Genomic DNA, 24,244 nt, shown 5'->3' with positions numbered 1-24,244 from the left:
TTGACTTGAGTATAAACCAAGGGTGGGAAATGCAGCATATAATATTCATATATCAAATAATATATATATATATATATATATATATATATGCAATAACATATGTAATGTATATATGTATATATATGTAATGTGTGTATATATATATATATAATACACACACATATACAGAGAGAGAGAGAGATACAGGTATATAGGTACCTCTATATATTTATTGATATCTATATAGGATTTGCAGAGACTTGCACATGTTAGGGGGGAATTCATATATAAATATAATGCATACATATCAATACAGATATACAGGTACATGGAATAGATATCTATATGTATATAGGATTTGCAGAGACCTGCAAACATATGAGGGGAAAATTCATATATAAAATTAATGGAAATAGATAGATAGATAGATAGAGATATACAGTTACATAGGGATTGCAAAGGCTTGTATGGGAAAATGCCTATATATCTGTAGGAGAGACTAACAAATATTTCAGGAGAAAATGCTTTTATAATATTAATGGATATATATATGGTTTGCAAAGACATGCATATATGGAAACATATTTATAGATCTGTAGGACTTGCAAAGACCAGTGAATACTTCCAAGGGAACAAAAATGCACACATAAAGTTAATACATTTAGATACACACACACACAAGGCCAGGTTTGAAAGAAAGCCATACAAACAAGGAGGACATGAAATATATCTCCTTTCCCTCCTTCCCTCCTTTTTGACTGGAAAAGAAGACACACTATCATGAGAGGTGAAGAGGGGAGAGAAATATATCATACTAGCCGTTCCCTGCCATGCCTTGCTGTGGCCCAGTCTGTGTATATGTGTTTTGTGTGTGTATATATTTGTGTATATGTGTAGACATGTGCGTTTGCATGTATATATGTAGTTTTGCACATGCGTTGTAATCTTTTTTTTATTTTTTTGGCTTTTTAATTCCCTTCCGCTATGTTTTTCAATGTTTTTATGAGTGATGGTCACTCGTTAGCCTGAGAGGTGTATTGTGTCCAAATTTGGTGTCAATTCATCCAGTGGTTTTTGAGTTATGTTAATCCCACAAACGAACATTGCATTTTTATTTATATAGGCTAGCCGTCCCCTGCCACGCGTTGCTGTGGCCCACATGGGGGTTCTGTGTGGGAGGTTTGGCCCGATTCTATCATTGGTGGGGTTCAGAATGCTATGTGATTGTAGGTGAACTATAAATCCCAGCAACTACAACTCCTGAATGTCAAGAATCTATTTTCCCCAAACTCCACCAGTGTTCACATTTGGGCATATGGAGCCTTCGTGTTTGGTCCAGATCCATCATTTTTTGAGTCCACAGTGATCTTTGGATGTAGGTGAACTACAACTCCAAAACCAAAGGACACTGCCCACCAAACCCTTCCAGTATTTTCTGTTGGTCATGGGAGAACTGTGTGCCAAGTTTGCTTCAATTCCATCATTGGTGGGGTTCAGAATGTTCTTTGATTGTAGGTGAACTATAAATCCCAGCAACTACAACTCCCAAATGACAAAATTAATTTTTTTGAGTGAAGGACATACATTGGGTTGTTAGGTGTCTTGTGTCCAAATTTGGTGTCAATTCGTCCAGTGGTTTTTGAGTTCTGTTAATCCCACAAACGAACATTGCATTTTTATTTATATAGATTGGAAGCAATGGCCTCCACGTCCCGCTGCTCGGCCTTGACCCCATAATAAACCGAGAGAGGCTAAAAAAGGGCTAAAAATCTCGGCTTATCTTCGAGTGTATACGGTAAATGCTGCCTGATATTGTGGGAGCAAGGAGAAGGAAAGGAAGGCATTGTGCATTACGGGAGAGCATGGCGCCACTAGCTGTGCTTTGTGAAATGCTCTACCGTGACCTGCTGCAATCTTTGGTGCTCCTTTCCTTCTCTCTTTATGGTGGGTGGAGTGGAGAGGGAACACCCACTTCTCGATCCTTCTCTGGATTTCTGCGCCGTAATGATGGCACCATCACCTGATTCCTGGAAGAGCCTGGTTTGGCTCAAACCGTGGGGTGGACGATCCTTTGAGCATAAGCATGCTTCCTTTTCAGGCTTTTTCTCTCATCCTCCCAACCCTGCTATCTAGAATTCCTTGTTATTTGCAAGGTGTCTTATAATACACACAGATTTTGCGTGGTTTCCGATACCTCTATATTCTGCACATTTTCTCTTCTGTACTTTGCATACCCGTTATACATTATGTAGTTATGAATTTCAAGCGGTTGTTTTCAATCTTGCATACATAGTCCTTCAAATTGATAGATTTTCTTGCGCCGGGTCTTGTTTGGGAAAAGGGCTTTAGATTTTCAGTGCCCAGCTCAATTAGAGAAAATACATTTAAAATGTTTTACAGAGCCTACATAACTCCAGAGTTACTAGCTAAAATAGAGAAAACAGGACGAGGGGCTTGCTGGAGAGGCAAGAAGGTGAAGGGATCTTTTTTCCATGTATGGTGGACCTGCAACATAGTTAAAGAATTCTGGAAAAAAGTGGTGAAAGAAGCAAACAAAATGATTAGCAAAAAAATCAAGAAAAACCCAGAAATGTGCTTATTGGGAATATTTAGAAGGCGTATTAGTGCAGGAGACAGAGGCGGCCCTAGGTAATTTTCAATGGTAAGCAAACAGTATTTTGCCCCCCCCCCCTCCAACCAATCACTGATATATATTTTCTGTTGGTCATGGGAGTTCTGTGTGCCATATTTGGTTCAATTCCATCATTGGTGGAGTTCAGAATGCTCTTTGATTGTAGGTGAACTATACATCCCAGTAACTACAACTCTCAAATGTCAAGGTCTATTTTCCCACAAGAGCGCCTCAAGAGTGCCCCTGGGCAAAATCAACTATACTGCAAATGCTTAATTTGCATAATGGGTTGAGCCGCCCCTGGCAGGAGATGAAGAAATTTATCAGTATTGTTTTGTTGCTGCGAGACTAATAATAGCTAAAACGTGGAAGGGGGAAAAAGAGTTAACTATTAAGGACTGGAGAGATCAATCAGTAGATTATATCCAAATGGCCAAATTGACAAATAGCAGCAGAGGAGGAAATAATGAAGAATTTGTTCAAAAATGGAGGTTGGCAATTGGATATCTCAAAAAGACGACAAAAGTAGATTTGAAGATCGCCATAAAAGGGGTTTAGTGAAAGAAGACATGTGTGTAGTTGTGGGTTAGTTATGTGACCCATACGGAGTAGTGTCAGAGGTCATGGGGGTTGGGTTCACGGGTGTGGGGTTAGAGGGACAATTGTCATACCTTCTGCAGTTGATGGTGCTTGGGGTTGGAAGGGTTAATGTAAAAGGTTTAGTAATCTGTAAGTAAAGAGTTAATGGGTGAAAGCAATTAAAGGTGGAGGTATGCAAGAGATGGGTTGCAGCTGCGTGTTTCTGGATATAAGGAGCTAGCCTTGGCACTGATCTTTGGGAGAAAAGTATCTGTTGTGTTTTGGTGGTGGATGCTGCTGGTTTTCCTCCCCAGGTCTGTTGGATTTTTCGGTATCCTGACCTGTCTCCTGTAATCTTGGAATCCTGGAACCTTGAACCTTTGGACTGGCTTTTGACTATGGCATAGACTCTGGATCCCTGGACTTTGTTTATTGAACTCTCGGCATTTGACCATTGGACTGGACCCTTTTGACTACACAGGGGTAGTGTTATACACAGGAGTAGTCTTATGCACGGGAGTAGCCTTATAGAGCAGGTGCTGAAACTTCCAATCGGATTGGAGAATCTGTGGTTGCTGCATATGGTGTGGGGAGCTCAAAAATGGCAGTGGCCGTGTCCCTGCCATATGCAGCAACTGTATGAAAGCATTAAGGGCGACGCGGCACAAATACGGTAGAAGAAAATCCATTCATCAGGATTCATGCACTTAATGTGTTCCCGATGGTGAGGTGAAGGGGCGCCTCACCAGGAAGGTGTAAGTGAAGGGCGGAGCATGCTGCAGGCCTCCAGAGTGCCTGGGGCATGGAAAAAAGAGATAGAGTGGCTCTGGGCCCAGAAAAACACACCTTTTACCTGTCTGACCTCCTCCTCTGCCTCTCAGATCCCGCTCCTGAAGACTGCAGTGAAGTGGTGCAGGTGCGCATGTGTGAGATCTGAGAGGCAGAGAAGGAGGTACACTAATAGGAAAATTACCATATTGAAATCAAATCTGATGCTTTTTTTTTTAAAGAAAATGGTGTGTGTTGGAAGAAGGGTAGTCTTATAGGGTGAATAGATCCCAAACTCTATATTTTAACTGGAAAAGTTGGGGATCGTCTTATACGCCCAGTCGTCTTATATGCGGTAAGTGCTGTTTGAATCAAACTGTTTGATAAAACTGGGAGTTTGGTTAATCTCTACCTAAATAAGGCAGAGCCCTGGCAACGTGACAGCAATAAATGTTAAGGTATAATAACCGTAGAGTCAAAAGTTGATTTTTCATATGTTTAACGAGCGCTGACTGTATACCATTCTGTAAATTTGCATACTCTTTTGTATATCTTTTCCCCCCTCTTTCCTCCCCCCCCCCCCCCCCGCATGTCGGTTTTGTTTTCTGTATGCACCATAAACCAATAAAAATTAATTTAAAAAGAAGAGAAGGAAAGGAAGCCCATCAGCAATGGCATTGTGCATTACGGGAGAGCATGGCGCCACTAGCTGTGCTTTGTGAAATGCTCTACTGTGGCCAGCTGCAATCTTTGGTGCTCCTTTCCCTCTCTCTTTATGGTGGGTGGAGTGGAGAGGGAACACCCACTTCTCGATCCTTCTCTGGATTTCTGCGCCGTAATGATGGCACCATCACCTGATTCCTGGAAGAGCCTGGTTTGGCTCAAACCGTGGGGTGGACGATCCTTTGAGCATAAGCATGCTTCCTTTTCAGTCTTTTTCTCTCATCCTCCCAACCCTGCTATCTAGACTTCCCTGTTATTTGCAAGGTGTCTTATAATACACACAGATTTTGCGTGTGTACATTCGGCACATTTTCGTAATCGCATACCCGTTATACATTATGTAGCTATGAATTTCAAGTGGTTGTTTAATCTTGCAAAGTGATAGATTTTCTTGCGCCGGGTCTTGTTAAGGCAGAGCATGGATGTGCGCCTTTGCCTAAGCGAAACTGTAAAGCGTACAGAGAGAGGGAGACTAAAGATAGAAATATTCCAGTGCTGCAGAAAGCTGCGCTATATCAAAAGTCATTAATATATCGACTCCGCTCACTCCTCTAAACGCCCCAAACTTCATTCAACCCAATAAGGGTACACAATGCGACGGAATTTAATGAACAAAGATGCAGTATATAAATGCAAACGTGGAGTCTTCCGTGGAGTCTTTAAGATGGCAGAAAGGCACATTTCTGGCTTCTTCTAGCCTCCCGTCATGTGCAAACAAACGCAGGGCACCCCGATCGTTGGAGCAAGCGGCGCTCCATATCCGCGGCCACAGCCCTGCCCCTCCGGTGCAGCAAATGCCTTTTCTCCCCCATTAACCAAACATGACAGCTGAAGCGGTTATTAGCCAAGGAAGATGTCGGAAGTCATCAAAAATTCACATTGGAGTAATTGCAGGGGGCGGGGGACCCAAGTGGAGCCTTTCCCCTTGTCTCCATCCTTCTCCCCGCCCTTGAATCTTACATGGTACATTCCATTAACAATAAAATACCCTTCCCTAACCTATAAATGCTCCCTCTGGTAACTGGTTTCATACCAGTACAGCGCAGCCCGGAGCGAATGCCACAGAGGCTTTGCTGGCAGCGCTCTCCAGCGGAACAGCTGCCTTCTCATTGTCTTCTTGCCGGATTCTTTGCTGTCTCAGCCATTCGCAGGGCTTCTTTTTCCCTCCCCTCCCTCCCTTCTTCGAGTAGAAAAACTGCAAGCCTTAACGCAGGGAAGGTAGAGCTACCCGAGACCAGATCCCAAGCCTTTCAAGACCAGACACCTCCATCCAACCCTTAAAAGGTTTGTAACTTCTCTGTTCCGCGATCCACAGGTTAGGAACGGCCTCGTTTTCAATAGAACGCAATAAATTTAAGCACCTTGGAGAGTTTTAACACTTTCGTTGCGAAAGATCCATTATAGGAGATTGGGTGTTTGCTTAGCCTCAGGTAGTAATTTAAATAATTTAAATAAATATGCATGCATACATATAATGACTTTTGATGTTGCTATCTTTCTCCCCTTTTGAATCAATGCAGGGTGGGGCATCTGTTGTCTCTTTTCCCCATTTCGGCGTCTTGTCCAGCTGTTCTTGTTGGTTGTATTGTCGAAGGCTTTCGTAGATAGATAGATAGATAGATAGATAGAGGGATGGATGGATGGATGGATGGATAGATAGATAGATAGATAGATAGATAGATAGATAGATGGATAGATGGATAGATGGATAGATGGATAGATGGATAGAAGGATGGGTAGATAGATGGATGGAAAGATGAATGGATAGATGGATGGATAGATGGATATATATTGTCGAAGACTTTCATAGATAGATAGATAGATAGATAGATAGATAGATAGATAGATAGATAGATGGATGGAAAGATGAATGGATAGATGGATGGATAGATGGATATATATTGTCGAAGACTTAGATAGATAGATAGATAGATAGATAGATAGATAGATAGATAGATAGATGGATGGATGGAAAGATGAATGGATAGATGGATGGATAGATGCATATGTGTTGTCAAAGACTTTCATAGATAGATAGATAGATAGATAGATAGATAGATAGATAGATAGATAGAAGGATGGGTAGATAGATGGATGGATAGAAGGATAGATGGATAGATGGGTAAATAGATGGATGGATAGAAGGATGGGTAGATACATGGATGGAAAGGTGAATGCATAGATGGATGGATAGATGGATATGTATTGTCGAAGGCTTTCATAGATACATAGATAGATAGATAGATAGATAGATAGAAGGATGGGTAGATACATGGATGGAAAGATGAATGGATAGATGGATATGTATTGTTGAAGACTTTCATAGATAGATAGAAAGATAGATAGATAGATAGATGATAGATAGATAGATAGATAGATAGATAGAAGGAAGGATGGGTAGATAGATGGATGGAAAGATGAACGGATAGATGGATGGATAGATGGATATGTATTGTCGAAGGCTTTCATTGCCAGAATCATTGGGTTGTTGTAGGTTTTTTCGGGTTATATGGCCATGTTCTAGAGACATTCTCTCCTGATGTTTTGCCTGCATCTATGGCAAGCCTCCTCAGAGGTTGTGAGGTCTGTTGTCGAAGGCTTTCATGGCTGGAATCACCGGGTTGTTGTAGGTTTTTTCGGGCTATATGGCCGTGTTCTAGAGGCATTCTCTCCTGACGTTTTGCCTGCATCTATGGCAAGCATCCTCAGAGGTTGTGAGGTCTGTTGTTGAAGGCTTTCATGGCTGGAATGACCAGGTTGTTGTAGGTTTTTTCGGGCTATATGGCTATGCTCTAGAGGCATTCTCTCCTGACATTTTGCCTGCATCTATGGCAAGCATCCTCAGAGGTTGTGAGGCTTTCATGTTGTCGAAGGCTTTCATGGCCGGAATCACCGGGTTGTTGCAGGTTTTTTCGGGCTGTATGGCTATGTTCTAGAGGCATTCTCTCCTGATGTTTTGCCTGCATCTATGGCAAGCATCCTCAGAGGTTGTGAGGTCTTTTGTTGAAGGCTTTCATTGCTGGAATCACCAGGTTGTTGTAGGTTTTTTGGGGGCTATATAGCCATGCTCTAGAGGCGTTCTCTCCTGATGTTTCGCCTGCATCGATGGCAAGCATCCTCAGAGGTTGTGAGGTCTATTGTCGAAGGCTTTCATGGTCGGAATCACTAGGTTGTTGTAGGTTTTTTCGGGCTATATGGCTATGTTCTAAAGGCATTCTCTCCTGACATTTTGCCTGCATCTATGGCAAGCATCCTCGGAGGTTGTGAGGTCTGTTGGAACTAGGAAAATTGGGTTTATATATCCAGCAGACCTCACAACCTCCGAGGATGCTTGCCATAGATGGAGGCAAAACGTCAGGAGAGAATGCCTCTAGAAAATGACCATGTAGCCCAAAAAAACTTACGACTGTTCTTGTTGGTACTTAATGTAAATAGAAATTCTATATTTCCCAGTATTGTTAGATTTCCCCTTTTTGGGCTGGGAAGGCTGTCAAAGGCAGATCTCCTCGAAGCAAATTATGGAGCAAATCAATGTGTTCTTCAATAAGTTTGCATTATATTTTCAATAACACTGTTCTGGAATTTGGTGCCTTCCTTTTAATGGACTATTGGGAAGAGAATTTAATGGTTCTTCCCTGTGAACTGTTTCTTCGCTTCAGAAATAAATGCGGTCTCCTTTTCTCATAAAGCGGAGTGTTAGTCATGCTTTGTCTTGCTAGATATAGGGCATGTTTCAATACTCATGCTCGGCACATTAGAAGTGCTTTGGAATACAGTGATGTATGTGGGTGTTCCTGCCACTTGGAGCTTGCGAACGTCTGCAATTTTCTGTATTCTCTTTGATTGAGGAAACCGGCTGAAGGGGCATGTTCCCATTTGATCCCGTCCTCCTGGTCGAGGCACTTGGGAATGGCCGTTGCATCCTTTGACTCCTGCAAGATGCAAACCTATCCCATTTTCCTTGTTCTGAAATAAATGCGACAAACAGGTGACTGAGCATGACTTAGAAACAGTTTGGGGGTTACCGATGAACCGTGGATAGGAGAGAGAAGGCAATGTGCACCCCCAAAATGGAAGGAGGACCCATTGCCACTCTCTCTGATGGTCAGTCATTCTTGCAGTTCCTCCTTTCTTTTCCCCCTTTGCTAATTTTCCTTTGTCTAAAGAGGAGGGGAGCTCTGCAAATGCCTTTTGTGGGGAAAGAAGGACCCCAAACCTTATTTCTAAAGGAGTGGTTCTCCCTTTTTGAAAACTATACTCTGATTATCTTGAATTTGGAGCTCTCTTTCTTCGTGTCTCTTTCTCTTTCTTTGTCTCTCTGTTCAAGCAGTTAAGAGGGATATATAGTAATATATAATACTGATATTGTACTATGCTAATAATATAATATATTGTATGTATGTGTGTGCATATATATATATACGTGCACACACATACAAACAATATATTATATTAGCATAGTGTGTGTGTGTGTATATATATATATGCACACACACATGCATACAATATATTATATTATTAGTATAGTGTATGTTTGTATATATATATGTATGTGTGTGTGTGTATATATATATGTTGTAAGATATATGCACACACACATACATACAATATATTATATTATTAGCATAGTGTGTGTGTGTGAGTTTCGGGGTACGGTGTCATCTGTACGCGGATGATGTCCAACTCTGTCACTCCTTCCCACCTGCTACTAAGGAGGCTGTCCAGGTCCTGAACCGGTGCTTGGCCGCTGTGACGGTCTGGATGAGGGCGAACAAATTGAAATTGAATCCAGACAAGACAGAGGTACTCCTGGTCAGTCGCAAGGCCGAACAGGGCATAGGGTTACAGCCTGTGTTGGATGGGGCCGCACTCCCCCTGAAGACGCAGGTTCGCAGCTTGGGTGTGACCCTGGACTCATCGCTGAGCCTGGAACCCCAGGTTTCGGCGGTGACCAGGGGAGCATTTGCACAGCTAAAGCTTGTGCGCCAGCTGCGCCCGTACCTTGGGAAGTCTGACTTGGCCACGGTAGTCCACGCTCTGGTTACATCCCGTTTAGACTACTGCAACGCTCTCTACGTGGGGTTGCCTTTGAAGACAGCTCGGAAGCTCCAACTAGTCCAACGCTCGGCAGCCATGATTTTAACAGGAGCGGAGCGCAGGGAGCATACAACCCCCCTGTTGCGCCAACTCCACTGGCTACCGATCTGCTACCGGGCTGAATTCAAAGTGCTGGCGTTGGCCTTTAAAGCCCTAAACGGTTCCGGCCCAAGCTACCTATCTGACTGCATCTCTGCCTATGAACCCACCAGGACTTTGAGATCTTCCGGGGAGACCCTGCTCTCGATCCCGCCTGCTTCTCAAGCTCGGCTGGCGGGGACGAGAGATAGGGCCTTCTCGGTGGTGGCTCCTCGGCTGTGGAACGCCCTTCCTGCGGACATTAGACTGGCACCATCTCTAATGGTATTCCGCAAAAAGGTGAAGACCTGGATGTTTGTGCAGGCGTTTGAGTAATTTAGTGCAATCTGGTAATGGAACATAGGAATGGAACAATGGACGACGAACCTGGACTACGCTTGGATGATGAGAAGATTGGGTACGGTTGTTTTTTGTAATAATTGTGCATTGTAATTGCTTATTGGTAATTTATGGATAATGTGTTAAGTCAATTGTTATATGTTGTATGGAACCACTGCTGTTTCTACTGTTTTTACTGTTTGTGAACCGCTGTGAGTCGCCTTCGGGCTTGAGATACAGCGGTATATAAGCAAAGTAAATAAATAAATAAATAAATAAATAAATATATGCACACACATACATACAATATATTATTAGTATATATATGTATGTGTGTGTGTATATATATATATATGTTGTAAGATATATGCACACACACACATACATAGCATAGTGTGTGTGTGTGTGCATATATATATATATGCGTGCACACATATGCATACCATATATTATATTATTAGTATAGTGTGTGTTTGTATATATATGTATGTGTGTTTGTGTGTACATATATATGTATATGTATATGTTGTAAGATATATGCACACACACACATACATAGCATAGTGTGTGTGTGTGCATATATATATATATATGGTGCACACATATGCATACAATATATTATATTATTAGTATAGTGTGTGTTTGTATATATATGTATGTGTGTTTGTGTGTATATATATATATGTATATGTTGTAAGATATATGCACACACACACATACATAGCATAGTGTGTGTGTGTGTGCATATATATATATATATGGTGCACACATATGCATACAATATATTATATTATTAGTATAGTGTGTGTTTGTATATATATGTATGTGTGTGTGTGTGTGTGTGTGTGTGTATATATATATGTTGTAAGATATATGCACACACACATACATACAATATATTATATTATTAGCATAATGTGTGTGTGTGCATATATATATATATATATATATATATATATACATACGTGCACACACATGCATACAATATATTATATTATTAGTATAGTGTGTGTTTGTATATATATGTATGTGTGTGTGTGTATATATATATATATGTTGTAAGATATATGCACACACACATACATACAATATATTATATTATTAGCATAGTGTGTCTACATACAAAATATTATATTATTGGTATAGTTTGTGTTTGTATATATATGTATATGTATGTGTGTGTCTGTGTGTGTGTGTATGTGTGTGTGTGTATAGTAAGCTGCTCTGAGATCCCTTTGGGGTGGGAAGGGTGGCATACAAAAGTCACAAATACATAAATAAAATAAATATATCTCTTTAAAGTATCACATACTTTAGATGGATATATAGTAATATATAATACTGATACTGTACTATGCTAATAATATAATATATTGTATGTATGTGTGTGTGCATATATATATATATGCACACACACATACATACAATATATTATATTATTAGCATTGTGTGTGTGTGTGTATATATATGTGTATGTATGTGTCGCAAATAAATAAATAAAATAAATATATCTCTTTAAAGTATCAATATAAGCAATATAAGTTTGCATGTCTTTTCCTCATATCTATATATATATAGGGTATATAGAGGGTGCGGGTCTGCATAGAGTGGAAGGGAGAGAAAAAATGGACACCTTTTGTCTTCCATGTGTCTTCATCACACCAGCCTCTCCATCTTCACTTGCAGAAAGTTTAAACCTGAGATTTCGTTCTAGAAATGGCAGCCTGCCATGCTTGCCGAGCATATCTTACTTTTTAATAGCAGGAATTGGTAAAAATATCTGGTTAATGTCAAATAATCGTTGCTAACTGTTTGCAATCGAACTCCGTGTCTGTGCACTTGGAGCTGTGGAAGAATTTCCATATCGTATTAATAGGAGCATGCCCTATTTTCTTCAGTTCTGGTGTCCTTTAATAAAGGAAATCCAGCCTCATCATCCCCACCGAATGCTTTACTAGACTTTCTGTATATATTTCAGATTTCAATATTAATGGCAGAAATACATAGTATGATTTTACATAGGATTTGTTCTACATTAGAACAGTAAAGACAAATATCACTTAAGTAAAATACACATTAAATATTAAATAACCAGAAAAATAAATAAAATAAATAACTTTTTTGCTTTGAAGATTGGTTTCCCTCCTCCTCAAAATGGCAGTCGTATCTATTCTACACATTTCCCACCTTTGTTCAACAAACTAATCATTGATTTTCTAGCAATGCCAATTTAATATATATTAAATAAATTTAATATAATATATTCAAGTGTAATTTTTGTGATGGGTAGGAAAACTATTTCGGAGACTCCTCTAGCCTTGGATCTGTTGATTCAAGGCACCTTCCACCTTTTTAGCATCTTAAATGTGGCATTTTTTGCTTCCTCTTTGTTTCCTCCTTATGTCCTTTTTCAACCGATCCATACGAGCCTCGTAATATAGATTTTAGCTTTGAAAAGGTGCTTTTAGCATATGCCGCCCAAGCCTTCAGATGTTATCATTTCAAAGAAAGGCTGAGGAAATGACATTGTCAAAAGAACCGCAGTATCCTAGTTGGGCATTTTGCCTCTTAGTTTAATTTTATTATATTGCAATGCATAAGCCAGCAGGCGACTTGAAGGCACACACACACACATATATATATGCATACATGCACACATATATAAAATGTATTGAATCGGCTTTATGAAGCAAGGCGTTGCCCGGTTTGTGGGCGTTGCTGTGCGCAGATGCTGAGCATTTGAAATGTAGGGATGCTCACAACTCTTCCATTTTTTGTGATTCCCAAAACTGCACAATCTCTAGGGCTACAAGCACAGGAGGAAATCTAGCATTATAGGTTTGAGGTTGGTTTTAAGAGTCACTCTGAACCCAGAGAGTGTGAAATGTGCATATTGGAGAAACCAATATGTGGTATTCTAATATCTATATAAATAAAAATGTAATGTTCGTTTGTGGGATTAACAGAACTGAAAAACCACTGGGGGAATTGACACCAAATTTGGACACAAGACAACTAACAACCCAATGTATGTCTTTCACTCCTAAAAACACCGAAAAACACAGCAGAACGGACTTTAAAAGCCCCAAAAAGCTAAATGACAATACAGAAAAAAAGGAAGAAAGAGGGAGGAAAGGGGAGGAAAGAAAGAAAGAAAGAAAGAAAGAAAGAAAGAAAGAAAGAAAAGAAAAGAAAGAGGGAGGGAGGGAGGGAAAGAAAGAAGGAAGCATGGAAGCAAAGAGAGAAGGAAGGAAAGGTAGAGAAGGAAGAAAGGAGAGAAAGTGGGAGGAAAAGAAAAAAGGGGAAGGAAGGAGAGGAGGAAAGAAAAAAGGGTAAGAAGGAAGGAAAGAGGGAGCGAAGGAAGGGGGGAAGATGTAGAGATAGAGGGAGGGAAGGAAGGAGATAGAGAAGGAAGGAAGAAGAGAAGGAAAGATGGGAAGGAAGGAATGAAAGAGCGAGTGAAGGAAGGAGTGAAAGAAGGAGAGAAAGAGGGAAGGTTGGCCACAGCAACGCATGGCGGGTACAGCTAGTAATATAATATATTAAATATAATGTAATGTAATGTAATATAATATAATATAATATATATTGTACATACATATAATATTTATAATATTTTAATGTAGTGTAATACAATACTATAATATTATATTATAATGTAATGCAATACAATAATAATAATATATTATAATTTTAATGTAATGTAATACAATACTATAATATAATATTATAATGTAATGCAATACAATAATAATATATTATAATTATATTACGGTGGCGCAGTGGGTTAAAGCACTGAGCTGCTGAGCTTGTTGATCAAAAGGTCGCAGGTTCGATTCCAGGGAGCGGCGTGAGCTTCCGCTGTAAGCCCCAGCTTCTGCCAACCTAGCAGTTCGAAAACATGCAAATGTGAGTAGATCAATAGGTACTGCTCCGGCGGGAAGGTAACGGCGCTCCATGCAGTCATGCCAGCCATATGACCTTGGAGGTGTCTACGGACAACGCTGCCTCTTCGGCTTAGAAATGGAGATGACACCACACCCCAGAGTCAGACATGACTGGACTTAATGTCAGGGGACTACCTTTACCTATATATAAAAAAATGCTCTGTGCATAATGAGTACCTTAAAAACAAAAGAACCAATGAACGAAATCACACCAAATTTGGCAACAAAACGTCTCACAACACAAGGAGTGACAATCACTCAAAAAATTACGATTTTTGTCATTTGGGAGTTGTGGTTGCTGGGATTTATAGTTCACCTACAATCAAAGAGCATTCTGAACTCCACCAACAATGGAATTGGACCAAACTTGGCACACTTAACTCCCATAACCAACAGAAAACACTAGAAGGGTTTGGTGAGCATTGACCTTGAGTTTGGGAGTTGTAGTTCACCTACATCCAGAGACTACCATGGACTCAATGATGGATCTGGACCAAACTTGGCACGAATATTCCATATGCCCAAATATGAACATAGGTGGAGTTTGGGAGAAATAGACCTTGACATTTGAGAGTTGTAGTTACTGGGATTTATAGTTCACCTACAATCAAAGTGCGTTCTGAACTCCACCAATGACAGAATTGGGGCAAACCTTCCACACAGAACCCCCTTGACCAACAGAAAATACTTAAGGCCATCCAGCCCAACTCCCTTCACAGGGCAGAAAATGTAATCAGAGCCCTCCTGACAAAGAGCCATCCAGCCATAGCTATAGATAGATATATATGATTCACACACACAGATATAATAATTGAAAGGGACCCCTAAAGAAGGACAATAATATGTTCCATGATCCAGAGCAGGCAAACCAGACAATCTCTACATCAACACTGACAAAGAAACAGCAAGAAATACTGTTTACCCACAAGCATAAAGACATTACATATATTAGAAACCATCACTTTCTCATTACTTTATTTTCCAGATCACCAGACTGGGCCACAGCAACGTGTGGCAGGGGCAGCTAGTATATAATATATTGTATATACATATAATATTTATAATATTTTAATGTAATGCAATACAATAATAATAATAATATGATATTCTAATTATATATTTATATTACATGTAATATTACTAATAATATTACAATATAATGGTATAGTACAATATAGCAATATTTAAAACTAATATTGTACTATGCTAATAATATAATATATTGTATGTATATATATCTTGTAAGCCGCTCTGAGTCCCCTTCGGGGTAAGAAGGGCGGCATATAAATGTCGTAAATAAATAAAATCCTTTTCACCACGCAATTGGGGTTTCTCCGGGCTATACGGCCATGTTCTAGAGGAATTCTCTCCTGACGTTTCACCTGCATCTATGGCGAGCATCTTCAGAGGTTGTGAGGTCTGTTGGATATATAAACCCAAATTTCCTAGTTCCAACAGACCTCACTACCTCTGAGGATGCTTGCTATAGATGCAGGCGAAACGTCAGGAGAGAATGCCTCTAGAACATGGCCATATAGCCCGAAAAACCTACAACAACCCAGTGATTCCAGCCATGAAAGCCTTCGACAACAGACCTCACAACATCTGAGGATGCTTGCCATAGATGCAGGCGAAACATCAGGAAAGAATGCCTCTAGACCATGGCCATATAGTCCGAAAAACCTACAACAATCCAGTGATTCCAGCCATGAAAGCTTTCGACAACAGACCTCACAACCTCTGAGGATGCTTGCCATAGATGCAGGCGAAACATCAGGAAAGAATGCCTCTAGACCATGGCCATATAGTCCGAAAAACCTACAACAATCCAGTGATTCCAGCCATGAAAGCTTTCGGCAACAGACCTCACAACCTCTGAGGATGCTTGCCATAGATGCAGGCGAAACATCAGGAAAGAATGCCTCTAGACCATGGCCATATAGTCCGAAAAACCTACAACAATCCAGTGATTCCAGCCATGAAAGCTTTCGGCAACAGACCTTACAACCTCTGAGGATGCTTGCCATAGATGCAGGCGAAACATCAGGAAAGAATGCCTCTAGACCATGGCCATATAGTCCGAAAAACCTACAACAATCCAGTGATTCCAGCCATGAAAGCTTTCGGCAACAGACCTTACAACCTCTGAGGATGCTTGCCATAGATGCAGACGAAATGTCAGGAGAGAATGCCTCTAGAACATGGCCATATAGCCCAAAAAACCTACAACAACCCAGTGAATCCAGCCATGAAAGCCTTCGACAACAGACCTCACAACCTCTGAGGATGCTTGCCTTAGATGCAGGCGAAATGTCAGGAGAGAATGCCTCTAGAACATGGCCATATAGCCCGAAAAACCTACAACAACCCAGTGATTGCAGCCATGAAAGCCTTCGACAACAGACCTCACAACCTCTGAGGATGCTTGCCATAGATGCAGGCGAAATGTCAGGAGAGAATGCCTCTAGAACATGGCCATATAGCCCAAAGAACCTACAACAACCCAGTGATTCCAGCCATGAAAGCCTTCGACAACAGACCTCACAACCTCTGAGGATGCTTGCCATAGATGCAGGCGAAATGTCAGGAGAGAATGCCTCTAGAACATGGCCATATAGCCCGGAAAACCTACAACAACCCAGTGATTCCAGCCATGAAAGCCTTCGACAACAGACCTCACAACCTCTGAGGATGCTTGCCATAGATGCAGGCGAAATGTCAGGAGAGAATGCCTCTAGAACATGGCCATATAGCCTGAAAAACCTACAACAACCCAGTGATTCCAGCCATGAAAGCCTTCGACAAAGGACCTCACTACCTCTGCGGATGCTTGCCATAGATGCAGGCGAAATGTCAGGAGAGAATGTCTCTAGAACATGGCCATATAGCCCAAAAAACCTACAACAACCCAGTGATTCCAGCCATGAAAGCCTTCGACAACAGACCTCACAACCTCTGAAGATGTTTGCCATAGATGCAGGCGAAATGTCAGGAGGGAATGCCTCTAGAACATGGCCATATAGCCCGAAAAACCTACAACAACCCAGTGATTCCGACCATGAAAGCCTTCGACAACAGACCTCACAACCTCTGAGGATGCTTGCCATAGATGCAGGCGAAATGTCAGGAGAGAATGCCTCTAGAACATGGCCATATAGCCCGAAAAAACCTACAACAACCCAATATGCTGAATTGTTTGTAGTTCATACCCTGTTTACAGTATTTTAATAATCCCTTCTCAGATGCTTTAGGACTGGAGAACGAAGCCACAATCTCTCTCTATGCATTTTCAGGGACTTTTTCACAAATCCTTCACCCAAAAAGAACAAAGGCATGGTACTTGGAGTAGGAGACCTGTACCTTTTTGCCTTTTGCACCTCGGACCAAGAATGAAGGAAAACGTGCCTGATATTGAAACGGAAACAGAACCAAATTAGATTATTTGGGTGCATTTCTTTGTTCTGCTTCTGCTTTGAAAAACTAATGAGTATGAGTGCTAAAATGGCAGCAAAAAAGCAATAAAATGGCGTCACGAGGGGAAATTAGTGAACTTTCCTGATTTAGGGCGTTCCCCCCTCTCATCGGAGAAAGTTCCACTATTCAGTATGGCTGCTGCTAGCAATGGGCATCAAGCTTGCTCTTCTTCTTTTCTCTCTTTCTCTCTAACTCTTCCTATCTCTCTCTCTCCAGCCTCCTCCTTTGCATTTCTTTCCATTCAAAAGTATTGGAGAATCATCACTACAATAATTCATGAATTATCTTTCTGTCTATCACGTTTACTGATTCTAAGAGCAACCCATCCTCAAACCTCCTCCTCCTCAATATTATTATTATTATTAGTAGTAGTAATATTAATATTTCTGTCCTGCTTCATCTCTCTGGAAAGATACCCAAGCAACTAGACATAAAATGAATACAATATATAATTTGGAACCTTAAAAAATGTGTAAAGTCCACTCCCCTGTGAAGAAGTAGGAAAATCACATTCAAAGCCCCCCAGACAGATGGCCATCCCACCTCTGTTTCAAAGCCTTCCACCACACTCCGGGGCAGAGAGTTCCACTGCTGAGCTGCTTTCTCTCACAATCAGGAAGTTCTTCCTCTTGTTCAGGTGGAATCTCCTTTCCTGTAGTTTGAAGCCATTGCTCCATTAGGTTCTTGTGGTTTTTTCGGGCTATAGAGCCATGTTCTAGAGGCATTGCTCCTGACGTTTCGCCTGCATCTATGGCAAGCATCCTCAGAGGTTGGGAGGTCTCTGAGAATGCTTGCCATAGATGCAGGCGAAACGTCAGGAGCAATGCCTCTAGAACATGGCTCTATAGCCCGAAAACCCACAAGAACCTAGTGATTCCAGCCATGAAAGCCTTCGACAATACATTGCTCCATTGCGTTCTAGTCTCCAGGGTAGCAGAAAGGAAGCTTACTCCCTCCTCCCTAGGACTTCCCCTCACATATTTTTACATGGCCATCATGTCTCCTCTCAGCCTTCTCTTCTTCAGGCTAAACATGCCCAGCTCTTTCAGCCACTCCTCATAGGGCTTGATCTTTAGTCGCCCTCCTCTGGACACCTTCCTGCTTGTCAACATCTCCCTTCATTTGCAGTGCTCAGAATTGGACCTAGTGTGATTCCAGGTGTGGTCTGACCAAAGCAGAATAGAGAGGGAGCACGATTTCCCTGGATCTAGGCACTGGACTCCTATTTATGCAGGCCAAAATTTGGTTCGAATTCAGGGAGTAGGATGAGTTCCTGCTGTTAGCCCCAGCTTTTGCCAGCCTAGCAGTTCGAAAACATGCAAATGTGAATAGATCAATAGGTACCGCTCTGGTGGGAATGTAACAGTATTCATGCTGTCCACATGACCTTGGAGGCATCTACGGACAATGCTGGCTTTTTGGTTTAGAAATGCAGATAGAATAATGGAATTGGAAGAGACTTCATGGGCCATCCAGTCCAACCCCCTGCCAAGAAGCAGGAATATTGCATTCAAAGCACCCCTGACAGATGGCCATCCAGCCTCTTTAAAAGCTTCCAAAGAAGGAGCCTCCACCACACTCCAGGGCAGAGAGTTCCACTGCTGAACGGCTCTCACAGTCAGGAAGTTCTTCCTCGTGTTCAGATGGAATCTCCTCTCTTGTAGTTTGAAGCCATTGTTCCATTGCGTCCTAGTCTCCAGGGAAGCAGAAAACAAGCTTGCTCCCTCCTCCCTAGGACTTCCTCTCATGTTCTGCAGGCTAAACATGCCCAGCTCCTTAAGCCGCTCTTCATAGGGCTTGTTCTCCAGACCCTTGATCATTTGAGTCACCCTCCTCTGGACACATTCCAGCTTTTCAATATCTCTCTTGAATTGTGGTGCCCAGAATTGGACACAATATTCCAGGTGTGGTCTAACCAGAGCGGAATAGAGCATGGGGAGCATGACTTCCCTAGATCTAGACACTATGCTCCTATTGATGCACCATCCCCTAGAGTCGGACATGACTAGACTTAATGTCAAGGGGAAACCTTTACTTTTACCTTTTATTTAAGGAATAACCTTTCTTCCAAACGTCATTATGCTTTGGCTTTGCAGCCTGTGTTGGGTGCAATCCATTCCATAGTTTTGCTCAGCAGCTTCCATTCCAGATGTTAGTTTCCTAGTGCCATAATAATAAAAATAATAATAATAATACAATATGAAATATGTTTCATTATTGTTATAAATAATATAATATAAATATGAAACAAGATGAAACAATAGATCACATCCTCAGCTGCTGCAAGAAGATTGCGCAGACAGACTACAAGCAGAGGCACAACGCCATTGCTCAGATGATTTATTGGAACTTGTGCCACAGATACTGCCTGCGACAAAGAATTGGTGGGATCACAAGTTGGAAAAGGTTACAGAGAATGAACATGTCAAGATACTCTGGGACTTATGAGTTTTGGAGCACAATACTCCTGACCTCACAATCATGTTAAAAAACAAAGTATTGATCGTCGGTGTCGCAATCCCACGTGACAACAGGATTGAAGAGAAACAACTGGAAAAGCTGACACGATATGAGGATTTAAAGATCGAACTGCAAAGACTCTGGCACAAGTCAGTCAAGGTGGTCCCAGCGGTGATGGGCACACTGGGTGCAGTGCCTAAAGACCTTGGCCTGCACTTAAACACAATCAGCACTGACAAGATTACCATATGCCAGCTGCAGAAGGCCACCTTACTGGGATCTGCACGCATTATTCACCGATACATCACACAGTCCTAGACACATGGGAAGTGTCCGACGTGTGATCCAATACAACAGCCAGCAGAGTGTCTGCTGTGGACTCATCTTGTGGTGTTTATAATAATAATAATAATAATAATAATAATAATAATAATAATAATAGATCTGTGCGCATCATTTGAAAATACATCATACAGTCCTAGACACTTGGGAAGTGTCCAATGTGTGATCCAATAGAACAGCCAGCAGAGTGTCTGCTGTGGACTCATCTTGTGGTGTTACTAATAGTAATAATAATAATAATAATAATAATAATGGATCTGTGCGAATCATTTGAAAATACATCACACAGTCCTAGACACTTGGGAAGTGTCCGACGTGTGATCCAATACAACAACCAGCAGAGTGTCTGCTGTGGCCTCATCTTGTTGTGTTTCTAATAATAATAATGATGATGATAATGATAATGAAAATAATAATAATGGATCTGTGCGCATCATTTGAAAATACATCACACAGTCCTAGACACTTGGGAAGTGTCCGACGTGTGATCCAATACAACAACCAGCAGAGTGTCTGCTGTGGACTCATCTTGTTGTGTTTCTAATAATAATAATAATAATAATAATAATAATAACAATAATAATAATGATAATAATAATAATGGATCTGTGCACATCATTTGAAAACACATCACACAGTCCTAGACACTTGGGAAGTGTGATCCAATTCAACAGCCAGCAGAGTGTCTGCTGTGGACTCATCTTGTGTTTCTAATAATGATGATGATGATGATGATGATGATGATGATGATGATGATAATGATAATATAATGGATCTGTGCACATCATTTGAAAATACATCACACAGTCCTAGACGCTTGGGAAGTGTTCGACTTGTGATTTTGTGATACGAAATCCAGCATATAGATCTCGTTTGCTGTGACATACTGTGCTTTTGTGTCAATTATTATTATTATTATTATTATTATATTATTTTTATACCCCGCCAACCATCTCCCTAAGGGACTCGGGGCGGCTTACAAGGGACAAGCCCAAAATTACAAGTAAAACACACAAATAAAACAGTTTAACTGATTAAAAACATCAGATAAAAATAAAATACAAACAACAACAGTTGTAAACAGCATTAAAACAACATGGCTGAGAAAAGAACATATGCCCAAATGTGAATGCTAGTGGGTTGGGGGAGGATTGATTTTGTAATCTGGTAGTTGTAGTTGCTGGGATTTATAGTTCACCTATAATCAAAGAGCATTCTGAACTCCACCAGCGATGGATTTAAACCGAACTTGGCACACAGAACTACCATGACGATTAGAAAACACTGGAAGGATTTTGTGGGCATCGACCTTGAGATTGGGAGTTGTAGTTCACCTATATCCAGAGGAGTGCTGTGGATTCATGTAATGATGGATCTGGACCAAACGTGACACGAATACTCAATATGCCCACATGTGAACACTGGTAGAGTATGGGGAACATAGACCTTGACATTTGGGAGTTGTAATTATTGGGATTTATAGTTCACCTACAATCAAAGAGCATTCTGAACTTGACCAACAATAGAATTGGGTCAAACTTCCCACACAGAATCCCAATAACCAACAGAACTATTTAATGTCTTCTTTGCCTCGGTCTTCTCACAAAAAGAAGGTCATCTTCAACCTCAGCAAGATAGAGTGGGTGAGGGATTAGAGGACATCCAACCCCAAATTGAGAAACAAGCCGTCCAGGAATACCTGGCCGCTCTAAATGAGTTCAAGTCCCCTTTCAGGGCCAGATCAACTACACCCCAGAGTATTGAAGGAACTAGCGGAAGTCATTTCGGAACCATTGGCAACCATCTTTGAGAGTTCTTGGACAATGGGAGAAGTTCCCGCAGATTGGAGGAGGGCCAATGTGGTCCCAATCTTCAAGAAGGGAAAAAAGGATGACCCAAACAACTACCGTCCGGTCAGCCTCACGTCCATATCGGGCAAGATTCTGGAAAAGATAGTTAAGGAAGCGGTCTGCAAACACTTAGAAACAAATGCGGTCATTGCTAATAGTCAACATGGATTTATCAAAAACAAGTCATGCCAGACTCATCTGATCTCTTTTTTCGATAGAGTTACAAGCTGGGTAGATGCGGGGAATGCCGTGGATGTAGCGTACCTGGATTTCAGTAAGGCCTTCGACAATGTCCCCGTTGACCTTCTGGCAAGGAAACTAGTCCAATGTGGGCTAGGCAAAACTACGGTGAGGTGGATCTGTAATTGGTTAAGTGGACGAACACAGAGTGCTCACGAATGCTTCCTCTTCATCCTGGAAAGAAGTGACGAGCGGAGTGCCGCAGGGTTCCGTCCTGGGCCCGGTCCTGCTCAGGATCTTTATTAATGACTTAGACGAAGGGCTAGAAGGCAGGATCATCAAGTTTGCAGACGACACCAAATTGGGAGGGAGAGCCAATAGTCCAGAGGACAGGAGCAGGATTCAAAACGATCTTGACAGATTAGAGAGATGATGGGCCAAATTTAACAAAATGAAGTTCAACAATGACAAATGTAAGATACTCCACTTTGGCAGGAAAAACGAAATGCAAAGATACAGAATGGGGGATGCCTGGCTCGAGAGCAGTACGTGTGAAAAAAATCTTGTAGTCCTCGTGGACAACAAGTTAAACATGAGCCAACAACGTGATGTGGCGGCAAAAAAAGCCAATGGGATTTTGGCCTGCATCAAAAGGAGCCTAGTGTCTAGATCTAGGGAAGTAATGCTACCCCTCTATTCTGTTTTGGTTAGACCACACCTGGAATATTGTGTCCAATTCTGGGCACCACAATTCAAGAGAGATATTGACAAGCTGGAATGTGTCCAGAGGAGGGTGACTCAAATGATCAAGGGTCTGGAGAACAAGCCCTATGAGGAGCGGCTTAAGGAGCTGGGCATGGTTAGCCTGAAGAAGAGACTAGAGACTGGAGTCTAGGACGCAGAACAATAGCTTCAAACTACAAGAGAGGAGATTCCATCTGAACACAAGGAAGAACTTCCTGACTATGAGAGCCGTTCAGCAGTGGAACTCTCTGCTCCAGAGAGTGGTGGAGGCTCCTTCTTTGGAAGCTTTTACACAGGGGCTGGATGACCATCTGTCAGGGGTGATTTGAATGCAGTATTCCTGCTTCTTGGCAGGTGGTTGGACTGAATGGCCCATGAGGTCTCTTCCAACTCTTTGATTCTATGATCAGAAAATACTATATTTTCTGATGGTGTTTGGCGACCCCTTTGACAATCCCTCACGACCCCCAGGTTGAGAAACACTGCTCTATGATTTGCAAGTTGAATGCAAAATCTCCACTAACGGGAGCAGTTTCTGCCCTGATGGGTTGCTCCGATTCTGGGTCTGCATCCGAATCAAGGCAGCAGAGAAGCAAGAGCCAAGTTGGCATACCTTGTAGGTGCCTTGCTTCATACATAGGGAATGGATCTCACCATAATTAATGCATCTCGTGTTCAGTTTTGGGGGGAAACTATAGCTCATGTGCCTTGCTTGCATTTTAAGTGCTGCACCTGTGCTACTGCAGATCCCCTGGAGAGACCTCTTCCAGCCACTTCGACTGGAACAATTCATCATTTCATTTCGAGTGGAGTACCATGGAGCTTGACCTAAATACCCTAAAAATAGAATAGGATATTTTTATTGTCATTGGACATCATACAGCAAAATTAAATGCCGTCCCCAATCACGTTGTATATGAACAAATTACAAAACAAAGCACCTATTCTTCCACATTCTAATCCCTAATGATACATCAGTGCGAAACCACAAAGTGCAACAGCTCTAGGATCAAAGCTATCTCTCAGCCTATTTGTTTTTATCATGCTATACC

General features: G+C 41.5%; 1 protein-coding gene across 2 annotated transcripts in view; it reads left to right on the top strand.

The window, feature by feature from the left end:
* Positions 1-24,244, top strand: part of NUP93 (nucleoporin 93) — a 177,105-nt gene that overhangs the window by 78,139 nt on the left and 74,722 nt on the right. Inside the window, exon 1 of one of the 2 annotated variants that reach the window (XM_060788075.2) lies at positions 5,712-5,965. The exons of the other annotated variant lie outside the window; for it this stretch is intronic. The gene's annotated coding sequence lies outside the window, so the exon portion shown is untranslated. Of the gene's footprint in view, positions 1-5,711; positions 5,966-24,244 lie in introns of those variants that run through there. 2 annotated transcript variants of the gene reach the window in all.

The sequence above is a fragment of the Anolis sagrei genome, chromosome 8 (assembly GCF_037176765.1).
Source record: "Anolis sagrei isolate rAnoSag1 chromosome 8, rAnoSag1.mat, whole genome shotgun sequence".
Taxonomy (NCBI): domain Eukaryota; kingdom Metazoa; phylum Chordata; class Lepidosauria; order Squamata; family Dactyloidae; genus Anolis; species Anolis sagrei.
Note: the sequence above shows the minus strand (reverse complement) of the source record. Positions and strands in the feature narration are given on the sequence as shown.